Here is a 7674-nt window from a genome sequence, read left to right on the forward strand (position 1 = left end):
TGGCTAAGTCATTGAGCATTTCTGGGAGCCTCATTTACAAAATGAAGATGGGGTCTGCCAACATGAAATCTAGAAACCCCAAACTTGTAGCCTAGTAAAATCTGATGAAGTTTTGCAAGTTGGAGACCCCAAAGACTCTTCCAGCTCTCAATGTACAACCCACCTATTTCCACTCTCGCCCCCTCAGCAGATTATCCAGCCTCCCCTGGTCTTCCCCTTGGCAAAGTCCTTCTCTTGGCTGCCAGGCATTTTCATTTCCCCCCTTACTCAGCAGTCTGCTCCTCTCACTTCCCCTGCGCAGCCAGCTTCCTGCCAAGGATGCTCACTGGAGGGCTTTCTTACTCCCACCTCTGGGAGGAGTCCCTCGCCCTCTCCTGGGGTTCTGGCACACAGCAAGCATCCCCTGGCCCATGAGCCTCTACTTCTTCCTTCTTCTTGACCACTTCTCCTAACTGGAGCTGTCTCAGAATGGGCATTTTTCTTCCCCCGCATCATATCACGGACATAGCCCACATGCTATTGGGGGAACCTTTGCTACAGATAACTAAGCAAAACCAAGTTGTGATTGTCTGCCTCCCCCCAACAATACTGTTGAGGACTGCCCCCCCCCAGGGTCAATAATAGCAAACAGCCACCCACCCCCTCCCTGACTGTGCTTGAGTCCCTCACCCTTGGAGGATTCCAAGGTGCCCAAAGAGCAATGACCGCCTCACAAGCTCTCCTCTTCCCTGGCCTCCTCCTTTCCTTCTTCTCTCCCCATCTCACCTGCCTGACCCCCATCCCTCCTTCTCTAGGTCTGCCATACATCCTTTTCTGCCTCCCAGCTGTCCTCTGTGACCCAGGTCTTGTTTCCTCCTCCTCTTGCCGTGATCTCTTCTGGCCCCATCTCTTCTCTGCCTGATCCTTCTTCCCTGAAGTGCTCCCTCCTCATCCCCATCCTTCAGCATCATCTTTTGTCAGGGTCTGTGGCTAGATGGCTGAGGCAGAGGCAAACAGGGTTAAGGGAAGTCCCCGGTGATTATCCATGCACTGGCAGGAACTCTGAGATCAAATACCCATAATACACTCCCCTTAATGCAGGCAGCGGAGGGGAAAAGGCATCTATCTTTAAGATCGTAACAGCTACCATTTACATAACACTTCCTATGTGGCAAGCACCTTACCTCATTTGGTTGTTATCTCATTTGGTCCTCATAACAATCCTGGGAGTAGGGGCTAGTACTATCCTCGTTTTATAGATGAGGAAACTGAGTCAAACAGAGGGTAAATGACTTGCCCAGGGCCACACAGCTACCCTGGGATGGGGACCAGCTCTTAATCTCCCCCCCATCTTTGATGTCAGGGCCTGGATTGAAATCCCATCTCTGATGCTTACTGTCCATTGGACTTTAGCAAGTCCTTTCCCCAAGTCTGGGTCCCCGATTCCTTATCTGTAAAATGAGGACGTCTTACTTAATAGCTCTGATAAGGTTTCTAGGAATTTCCCTCTGCCTTCTGCTCTGCTCCTCCAGGCCATCCCAAGGGGACGCCGTACTCTTCCTCCCCCACCACCCCCCCCTTAAATGTTCCTGAGTGAGTGGAGGGAGGACTGAAGCTAGCAGAGAAACACCTGACCACATTTAGTCCAGAGAAGGAGGAAGCATGATTGGGGGGTGGGGAGAGAAATACCACTAGCTGTTCTCCTTGGGGCCAGGCCCTGGCCTCAGTTTCCTCATCTGTAAAATGAGCTGGAGGAAGAATTGCAAACTTTACCAAGAAAACCTGAAATGAATCATGAAGAATTGGACATGACTAAACTGAACAGCAACAAAAATGGACACAATTGGCTTAAAGAAAAAGCATTTACTAACATGGGAATGACAGCAGTGGTATAAAACATTCCATCATAATCGCTTCTAAATACAGTGAAAATATTGGGCATGAATTTGAAAATATACTGGGAGAATGTACATAATATTTATAAGGAGGCAACGTAGAGTGACTTAAAGAGCTTTGTGCCCTGTCCCCCCCCAACCTGGGGTTCTTTTTCTCCTCCTGCCACCTTCCACACATGCCATGTCTCTACTGGGTGGGTTGCTCCTGGGCTCCCTGGGTCTGCTCCTCTCCACTGAATAGCTTCCAGCTGCAGATTCCTAGCACTAGGGAAACTGAGAGGCAGGAGGGAAGGCGTGTACTTGCTTGCATGTTGTATTTCTCCTGGCCCCCTAAGGATGTGTAAGCTCCATGAGGGCAAGGATGGCCTTATATTGATTTCTGGATTTATTTTTGCCTTTATCTTTTCAGCTTTTCACACACCAGCTGCTTAATAAATGCTCATTGGATTGATGGCCAAAAGGTGAAATGTATGAGGAAACACAGCTTGATCTTCTGAGCATATCAATTTATTAAGCAATATACGCCAACTGCCTAACAGACCGGGACCAAGTCCCTTCCTCCTCTGTTTAGAGATGGACCCCAAATACAAGAGGAAATAGACGTTTATGCATTAAAAACAATTGAATAAGGCCACATGATTAAGAGGAAACCATAGAACATTAGGCAATCTGATTTCTAATTAGAGGAAAGATTAGGGACTTTTCAGGTTGGGAAAGGGAAAGTAATTCAGTTCTCTGAATTCAGGAAAAGAAGTGCCCCAGCCCTCCTCCACAAGTATCTGGAAACGATCAAAGAAACACGGAAACAATAACTGATGGATTAATAGGAGGCCAGTTTTCAGAGAAGGCATATGGGTTGCTTGAGGTGTCCAATTGTGAGAAAACTCCTTACAATATTCTTAGAATTGTTTCTGATCACATCGCCTAGGTCCTTGGTTAAGGATCTCTAAGCATCCCAGAGAGGTGGTCCAGTTTCCCAGATACACAGGGCTACGTTCAAAGAGTACAATAAGGTTTTCTCCCATTCCCACAATTGAATGAAGCTTTCTCCTAGGACAGAATTTGGGCTAAGCCTGTAATTGAACAGAAAGGGAACTGGACCAGCTCCAGAATTGAGTCCCAAGATGGAATCAGGGTGATTCGCTCAATTCCCACAATTAACCACTTGCTGTTCTAATCCCCTCCCCAGTTTTCTCACTGTGGTCATTGTGAGCATCACTGTATTATCAGCAATGACTTAAAAAACCCAATCCTTTTGTCTTAGTATGAATTCTAGGGTAGGCAATTGAGGTTAAGTGACTTGCCCAAGGTCACTCATAGGAAGCGTCTGAGGCCATATTTGAACCCAGATCCTCTTGACTGCAGGTCTAGAGCTCTAACCACTGTGCTACCTAACTACCCATGGCAACGACTTGTTTATAAGAAGCAGTATTAACTTCGTTACTGACAAGTCTGATGAGGCAGGCTGGGAGTTTACTGAGAGCACGGAATAGCAAGAAGCTGACTGTACTGAGTCTAAAGGATGTCCCACTCCCTCCCCCCATCTGGGACATCCCCACTGGGACAATCCTGGCCAAATCATTGTCCACTGTCAGAAATGGAGCTCGGAGGTGTCCAAATCACAGCACTTCAGAGCTTCGTGATACAGGAGAGGAAAGTTGTGGAACCCACTCCCATGGGACATTCTCCCTTTTTTGATTAGTACAAAACAAGCTTCTACAGCAGTTTTCCCTCCAGTTCACAGCAGCTCCATTTCTGACCCTGGATAATGGGCTTCCACTCTGAATAAAGTAAACCCTTGCTCTCTTTCCCACTGGCCCCTTCCTGCCTTTCCAGCCTTCAATTCTGCTTCTCAGTTTCCCTGGTTTGTCTTTGCCTATTGGACTGCATGTGCCCTCTCCTCCTCTTTAGATTCTAAGCTCCCGGTGAGCAGGGAATCTTCTTTGTCCCCCCTTTTTTGCATCCCCAAGGCTTAGCACAGAGGCTGCCTGGAACACAGTAAGGGATTAGACAAAGACTGACCACCTGCCTTCCACCAAGGCTCAGCTGTAAAAGCACCACCTCCTACAGGAAGGCTTCCCTGCTAGTACCCATAGGCGTTTTGTGCATCTACTTGGGGATGTTTATAGCATAATACCCTGGCAGAATGGAAGCCTGTAGAGGGCAGGGACTCTTTCACTGTCTCTTCAGTGCTTAGTCAGATCCAGGACACATCAGGATTGTTGCTTGGTTCTCACTGTGTAAAGGGCTAGCATATTAAGTGAGTTCAGTGTCCCAAACTTCCCATGATGAGTTTGCTGGATAGGAGAGGTGATGGGACCTGGCTGCCCCCTTAAACGGAGCAGAGAAGGGCTCTAATTTGTCCACACACCCAAGAGAGAGACAGGAAGCCGGATGGAGTGTGACATGGTACAAATCAGGGGAGGGGCTAAAAATCAGGGGAAAGGGGTAAAAGGTGAGACCAGAGTAGTCACAGGTCCAGTGGAGTGGTGGGAAGGGAAGGTATTATTTCTTGGATCAATCTGGGAAGGCTGTTTGGTGGCAAGAGAAGAAGATGTGAGGGGGAAACAGGTGTGTAAATTTTTCATTTTTAAAAATTTTCTTTTGATTATCATGCCAGACCCACTTCCATATGGGCCCTTGTTGTAAGAGCTCACTCACACAAAAGCAACCCCCAAAGAAAACTGTAAGTACACCGACTCGAAGGATCTTTATCCATCTGACTCCATTAGTTCTCTCTCTGGAGATGGACAACATTCTTTGTCACAAGTCCTTCAGGATTGTCCCAGATCACTGCATTGCTGACATTAACCAAGCTTTCACAGGTCATCATCATCCAATATCACTGCTACTGTGTACCATGTTCTCCTGGTTCTGCTTATTTCACTCTGCATCAGTTCATGGAGCTCTTCCCAGGTCTTTCTGAATCATCCTTCCTTAGAGAGCAACAGTATTCCATCCCCATCATAGACCACAATTTGTTCATCCATTCCCCAATGGAGGGACGCCCTCTCCATTTCCAATTCTTGGCCTCCACAAGAAGAGCAGCTATCAATATTTTTGTACAAGTAGGTCCTTTCCCCCTTTTTTATGATCTCTTTGGGATATAGACCCAGTGGTGTTATTAGAGGATCAAAGGGTACAAAGGCACAGTTTTATAGCCCTTTGGGCATAATTTCAAATTGCTCCCCAGAATGGCTGGATTGATTCACAACTCTACCAACAATGCATAGGTGTCCCAATTGATCTACGTCCCCTCCCACATTTATCACTTTACTGTCACAGTGGCCAATCTGATAGGTGTCAGGTGGTACCTCATTGTTGAAACAGGCTTTTTGAGGAAACCCAGAACTCAATGTGCCATACTTCATGGGATGCTTCCTGCCCTGCTTTCGGTGGTGTAGTAGTGGAATATCTTTTTTGTTTCTTAAACCCTTTCCTTACATATTTGTACCAATTCTAAGATAGAAGAATAGTAAGGGCTAGGCAAACAGGATTAAACGACTTGCCCAGGGTCACACACACAATTAAGAAGTGTCTCAGGTCACAATGAACCCAGGAAGGACTATCGCCTTTATACAGATGACTCTCACTAGCATCTTTTCTGAGTTCCAGTTCCTAATGGCCAACTACCTCCTGGTCACTTTCATGAGCTTATTTTCTGCCTGTCCCATAGTGATTTGGCCTGAACTGGAGGTAGGGTAGTGAGGCTTCGGATCTGGATTCAAATTTGACCTCAGATCCTTACTTGCTGTGTGTATTTGGGCAAGTCACTTAATCCCAATGACCTAGTGTGTGCTGCTCTTCTCTTAAATACTGAGAGAAGGTAAAGGTTTAAGAAAAAATAATAAAGGGGAATTATGCCCAGGGATAAATATTTAACAACCAACTCTTGGGGTGAGAGGGTTGTTGTCCCCTGTAATGCAGAAGTTTTGTACACAAAGTCAAAAAATGTCCTGAAAAATTCAAAGAGGGCAAGATCATGTCTGGTTTGGGGACTATCAAGAAAGACTTCTTGGGAGGAAAGATGGAGATGAGGGTCAAGGAATAAGGGCTATAGGCTTCTAGAGAGGACAAAACCAGGGAGGTGAAGAGGAGCAGGATGAGACAGAATGGAGTCTGGCTAGTCTAGGAGGTGGCTAGATGAACCAGAGGATAGAAGTCCAGGCCTAGGGATGGGAGGTCCCCAGTTCAAATCTAGCCACAAATATTTCCTAGCATTGTGACTGTGGGCAAGTCACTTAACTTCTATTTGCCTTCAATCCACCGGAGAAGAAGTTGGAATGTTGCTCCAGTACCTTTGCCAAGAAAACCCTAAGAACAGCATGGTCCATGGGATTACAAGAATTGGACATGACTGAATGACTGTCTGGAACATAGGGTATGGAGATGAGGAGAAACATGAGATGAGGCTCTTGATTGTGGAGGGCTTTGAAGGCCAGGCAAAGTTTGGATTTTTCCCTTCTTCTCTGGGCAGTAGGGAGTTATTGAGAGGAAAGGGGCAAGTTGGTCAGAATACCTGGGATGGTTCAGACATTGTAAGCAAGGAGAACAATCAGAGGGTGGTAATGAGAGTCTAGACAAAAGGAGATGAGGGCCTGGGTTAGGGTGAGAATGATGGAGGTGGTGAAAAGGGACCGGAAAAAAGAGATAATGAGGAGAAAAATCTCCCATAAGCACAGATGAAAAAATGGTTGAGAGGTCATCATGATACATGAGACAGCCCCTCCCTTTACCCCACATCCTGCCCACACAATTCATCTTTCATTCAGCTATCACATCGATCTTAAAGCACAGGTCGACTGTGTCCCTCCTCCACTCAATGAACTCCAGTGGCTGCCTATTACCTCCAGGATCAAATATAAAACCTTCCATTTGGCATTCAAAGCCTTTTATAACCTGGTCTATTCTTACCATTCTCCATATACTCTGCCAACCAGTGAAACTCCTTGTTTTATTTTATTTGTTATAAAAATCTTTCCCTTCTGTCTCAGAATCTATCCCAAATATTGGTTCCAAGGCAGAAGAGTGGCAAGGGATAGGCAGTGGTATTAAGTGACTTGCTCAAGGGCACACAGGTAGCAAGTATCTGAGGCCAGATTTGAACCCAAGACCTCCTGTCCCTAGACTGGCCCTCTAACCCACTGAGCCATGTAGCTTTCCTTATTCTTTGTGCCTCAAGATGCTCCATCTGCCACCTCCCTGCCTGTTCTTCAATGCTTGGGACTGTCCTCTGACATCCTCCGCTTCCTTCAGATCTCAGCAGGCATCCTAACTTGGACCAGTAGCCTTTGCCAGTCTTCCTTCATCTTGGTGCCTTCTATCTGAAACCATCCTTGCTCTACCCTGTCTCTATGGTTTGTACAGAATCATTTATGTGTTGTCTCCTCCAGCTCCTTGAGAGCAGAGACTGCTTTTGGTTTTCTTTCTTTTTACCATCAACCCTTGGCACACTGCCTGCTGGTACTTTGTACGTGCCAAATAAACATTTGTGGACTTGAGCAACCAGATGGGTCTACTGTCTTGGGAAAACACTCTTGGGATGCCAGTCTTCCCTTGGATCTATTTGCATGAAAGGATTTATAGCTGCACTTATTGTGGTGGCAAAGAATTGGAAAAATGAGGGGGTGTCCCTCCATTGGGGAATGGCTGAACAAAGTGTGTTCTGTGGTGGGGATGGAATACTATTGTGCTGGAAGGAAGGATGAACAGGATGATTCAGAAAGAGCTGGGAAGACCTGCATGAACTGATGCAGAGTGAAGTGAGCAGAACCAGGAGAACATGGTACATAGTAGCTGC

The sequence above is a fragment of the Monodelphis domestica genome, chromosome 4 (genome assembly GCF_027887165.1).
Source record: "Monodelphis domestica isolate mMonDom1 chromosome 4, mMonDom1.pri, whole genome shotgun sequence".
Taxonomy (NCBI): Eukaryota; Metazoa; Chordata; class Mammalia; order Didelphimorphia; family Didelphidae; genus Monodelphis; species Monodelphis domestica.